Source organism: Mercurialis annua, linkage group LG2, assembly GCF_937616625.2.
Source record: "Mercurialis annua linkage group LG2, ddMerAnnu1.2, whole genome shotgun sequence".
Classification (NCBI taxonomy): Eukaryota; Viridiplantae; Streptophyta; class Magnoliopsida; order Malpighiales; family Euphorbiaceae; genus Mercurialis; species Mercurialis annua.
In genome coordinates, this window is record NC_065571.1 from 31,352,155 (window position 1) to 31,357,535 (window position 5,381).

Below are 5,381 nucleotides of genomic sequence, written 5' to 3' on the forward strand. Positions count from 1 at the left end.
GTTTATAAACGTTTGTCTTAATTCGCTAAAAAGGTGAAACATTTGGATTTATTTCGTAACGTTTTGAACATTTGGCTTAAATCGCCAAAATGTGTAAACGTTTGGATTTGTTTCGTAACGTTTGTAAACGTTTGGCTTAAATCGCTAAAACGGGGAAACGTTTGGATTTTTTTCGTAACGTTTGTAAACGTTTGGCTTAAATTGCTAAAAAGATGAAACTCTTGGATTTGTTTCGTAACATTTGTAACGTTTGGCTTAAATAGCAAAAAATGTGATACATTTGGTTTTGTTTTGTAACGTTTGTAAACGTTTGACTTAAATTACTAAAAAGGTGAAACGCATTGATTTATTTCGTAACGTTTGTAAACGTTTGGCTTATATCACAAAAAAGGTGAAACGTTTGGATTTGTTTCGTAACGTTTTAAACGCTTGGTTTTGTTTCGTTACCTTTGTTAATGTTTGGCTTCAATCGCTAAAAAGGGGAAACGTTTGGATTTGTTTCATAACATTTAAAACGTTTGGTTTTGTTGCATAACGTTTAAAACGTGTGGCTTAAATCGCTAAAAATGGGAAACGTTTGGTTTTGTTTCGTAATGTTTGTAAACGTTTCGCCAAATCGTTTCACCTTTTCACGTTTGTATTCGTTTCGTAACGTTTTAGCCGTTTGGTTTTGTTTTGTAATTTTAAAAATGTTTGTCTTAAATCGCTAAAAATGGGAAACATATGGTTTTGTTTTGTAACGTTTGTAAACGTTTCCCCAAATCATTTCATTATTGGATTTGTTTCGTAACGTTTGTAAACGTTTCCCCAAATCATTTCATTATTGGATTTGTTTCATAACGTTTTAAACGTTTGGATTTGGATTAGTTTCGTAACGTTTTGACGTTTGGATTTGTTTTGTAACGTATTAAACGTTTAGCTTAAATCTCTAAAAAGGTGACACGTTTGGATTTGTTTCGTAACGTTTGTAAACGATCGGCTTAAATTGCTAAAAAGGTGCGACGCTTGGATTTGTTTCGTAACGTTTGTAAACGTTTGATTTTGTTTTGTAACGTTTGTAAACGTTTGGTTTTGTTTTGTAACGTTTGCAAACGTTTGGTTTTGTTTTGTAACGTTTGTAAACGTTTGGTTTTGTTTTGTAACGTTTGTATACATTTGTCTTCAATTGTTAAAAAGGTGAAACGCTTGGATTTGTTTCGTAACGTTTTAAAATGTTATGTTTTGTTTCGTAACATTTGTAATCATTTGGATTTGTTTCGTGGAGTTTGTAAACGTTTGGCTGAATTCGCTAAAAAGGTAAAACGTTTGGTTTTGTCTTATAACCTTTGTAAATGTTTGGTTTTGTGCCGTAACGTTTGTACACGTTTGGCATATATTGTTAAAAAGGTGAAACGCTTGGATTTGTAAACGTTTGGCTTAAATCGCCAAAAAAGTAAAACAGTTGGATTTGTTTCGTAACGTTTTAAACGTTAGGGAAACGTTTGGATTTGTTTGGAAACATTTGGTTTTGTTTCGTAATATATGCAAACGTTTGGCTTAAATTGCTAAAACCGTTTGGTTTTATTTCATAACATTTATAAACTTTTGGCCTAAATCGCTAAAAAGGTTAAACGTTTGAATTTGTTTCATTACGTTTGTAAACATTTGGCTTAAATCACTAAAATAGGGAAACATTTGAATGTATTTCGTAATACTTGTAAACGTTTGGCTTAAATTGCAAAAAAGGTGAAACGTTTGATTTTTTTTCCGTAATATTTGTAAACGTTTGGCTTAATTTGTAAAAAGGTGAAATGCTTGGATTTTTAAACTTTTAGCTTAAATCGCTAAAAAGGTGAAACGTTTGGATTTGTTTCGTAACGTTTATAAACATTTGGCTTAAATTGCTAAAAAGGGGAAAACGTTTGGTTTTGTTTCATAAGGTTTGAAAACTGTTGGCTTAAATTGCTAAAAAGATGAAACGTTTGGATTTGTTTCGTAACATTTGTAAACATTTGGCTTAAATCGCTAAAAATGTGAAACGCTTGCATTTATTTCGTAACGTTTGTAAACGTTTGGCCTAAATCGCTAGAAAGGGGAAACGTTTGAATTTGTTTCGCAACGTTTTAAACGTTTGGCTTAAATCGCTAAGATGGATAAACGTTTGGATTTGTTTCGTAATGTTTGTAAACGTTTAGCTTAAATCGCTATAAAGATGAAACGTTTGGATTTGCTTCGTAACATTTGTAAACGTCTCGCTTAAATCGCTAAAAAGGTTAAACGTTTGGTTTTGAAAGGTTATGAAACAAAACTAAAATTTTAAAACGTTACGAAACAAATCCAAATGTTTCACCTTTAGCGATTTAAGCCGTAACGTTTATAAGCGTTTAGCTTAAATCGCTAAAAAGGTGAAACGTTTGGATTTGTTTCCTAACGTTTGTAAACGTTTGGCTCCAATTGCTAAAAAGGGGAAACGTTGGGTTTTGTTTCGTAACATTTGTAAACGTTTGGCTTAAATTGCTGGAAAGATGAAACATTTAGATTTGTTTCGTAACGTTTATAAACGTTTGGCTTAAATTGCTAAAAAGGTCAAACGTTTGGATTTGTTTCGTAGCGTTTGTAAACGTTTGGCTTCAATCGCTAAAATGGGGAAACGTTTGGATTTGTTTAGTAACGTTTGGATTTGTTTAGTAACGTTTGTAAAACGTTTGGCTTAAATCGCTAAAAAGGTGAAACGTTTGGATTTGTTTCGTATTCCTTTAAACATTTGGCTTAAATCGCTAAAATGGGAAAACGTTTGGATTTGTTTTGTAACTTTTGTAAACGTTTGGTTTAAATCGCTAAAAAGGTGAAACGTTTGGATTTATTTCGTAACTTTTGTAAACATTTGGCTTAAATTGCTAAAAAGGTGAAATGCTTAGGTTTGTTTCGTAATGTTTGTAAATGTTTGGCTTAAATTGCTAAAGGTGATCTGTTTGGTTTTGTTTTGTAACGTTTGTAAACGTTTGGCTTAAATTGCTAAAAAGGGGAAACGTTTCAATTTTTTTCCTAACGTTTGCAAACATTTGGCTTAAATCGCTAAAAAGGTGAAACGTTTGGATTTGTTTCGTAACGATTGTAAACGTTTGGCTTATATCGCTAAAAAGGTGAAACGTTTGGATTTGTTTTGTAACGTTTGTAAACGTTTGGTTTAAATTGCTAAAAAGGTGAAACAATTAGATTTGTTTCGTAACGTTTGTAAATGTTTGGCTTATATCGCTAAAAAGATGAAATGTTTGGATTTGTTTCGTAACTTTTGAAAACGTTCGGATTAAGTTGCTAAAAAGGTGAAACGCTTGGATTTGTTTCTTAACATTTTCAATGTTTGGATTTTTTTCGCATCATTTGTAAACATTTGGCTTAAATCGCTAAAAAAGTCAAACGTTTGATTTTGTTTCGTAACGTTTATAAACGTTCGGCTTAAATCGCTAAAAAGGATATACATTTGGCTTAAATTGCTAAAAATATGACACATTTGGATTTGTTTCGTAACGTTTGTAAACGTTAGAATTAAATTGGTAAAAAGGTGAAACGTTTGGATTTGTTTCATAATGTTTCTAAACGTGTGCCTTAAATTACTAAAACGACGAAACGTTTGGATTTTGTTTCGTAACGTTTGTAAACATTTGGCTTATATCGATAAAAAGGTGAAACGTCTGGATTTCTTTCGTAACGTTTGTAAACGATTGGCTTAAATTTCTAAAAAGGTTAAAAAACTTGGATTTGTAAACTTTTGGCTTAAATTGCTAAAAAGGTGAAACACTTGGATTTGTTTCCTAACGTTTGTAAACGTTTGGCTGAAATTGCTAAAAAGGCAAAAAGTTTGGATTTGTTTTGTAACGTTTGTAAACGTTTGGCTTAAATTGCTAAAAAGGTGAAACATTTCTATTTGTTTCGTAACGTTTATAAACATTTGGTTTCAATCACTAAAAAGGTGAAACATTTGGATTTGTTTCGTAATGTTTACAAACGTTTGGCTTTAATCACTAAAAAGGTGAAAAGTTTGGATTTGTTTCGTAACAATTGTAAACCATTAGGCTTAAATCGCTAAAAAGGTGAAATGTTTGGTTTTGTTTATTAACGTTTGCAAACGTTTGGTTTTAATCACTGAAAAGGTGAAAAATTTGGATTTGTTTCGTAACGTTACAATTAGCTGCTCTATTCCAGATTTTCATGTTTTTGATACTAAGACCACCCTCCTTCTTTAACTTCTCAATTTCTTTCCAATCTACCATAGCTTTGTTCCTGCCTTCACTGGATCCAGACCATAAGAATTTAGAACAAATTCTTTGAATTTCATTAATCATTTTCTTAGGAAGAATAAGAATAGTAGCCCTGAAAATTTGCATACTGAGGAGAACTGACTGAATCAATTGCATTCTGCCAGCATAAGAAAGTAACTTACCGCTCCAAGAGTGAATTATGCTGGTGATTTTATCAATTATCGCTTTGCAATCATCTCTAGAAAGCTTTGTAGAAATCAAAGGAATTCCAAGGTACCTCAAGGGCAGAACCCCTTCTTTAAAGCCAATCATATTCATGATACTTCTTTTATCACTATCTTCCACATTACAAAAAAACACTTGATTCTTCATATTATTAACTTGAAGGCCAGAAGTATTTCTAAACTCAGTAAGACATTTAGCATAAATTTCTAAAAAGGTAAAACGTTTGGATTTGTTTTGTAACTTTTGTAAATGTTTAGCTTAAATCACTAAAAAGGTGAAACGTTTGGATTTATTTTGTAACGTTTGTAAACGTTTGGCTTAAATCGCTAAAAAGGGGAAACGTTTGGATTTTTTTCGTAATATTTGCAAACGTTTGGCTTAATTCGCTAAAAATAGGAAACGTTTGGATTTGTTTCGTAACGTTTGTAAACGTTTGACTTAAATCGCTAAAACTGTGAAACGCTTTAAATTTTTTCGTATCGTTTGTAAATGTTTGGCTTATGTCGCTAAAAATATGAAACGTTTGGTTTTGTTTTGTACCGTTTGTAAACATTTGGCTTAAATTGCTAAAAAGGTGAAACGTTTGGATTTGTTTCGTAACATTTGTAAACGTTTGGCTTCAATCGCTAAAAAGGTGAAACGTTTGGATTTGTTTCGTAACGTTTGTAAACGTTTGGCTTTAATCTCTAAAATGAGGAAACGTTTGGATTTGTTTCGTAACGTTTGTAAACGTTTGGCTTAAATTGCTAAAAAGGTGAAACGTTTGATTTTGTTTTCTAATCTTTGTAAAAGTTTGGCTTAAATGTCTAAAAAGGTGAAACGTTTTGATTCGTTTCATAACATTTTTAGACGTTTGGCTTAAAATCGCTAAAATGGTGAAACGTTTGGATTTGTTTCGTAACATTTGGCTTAAATCTC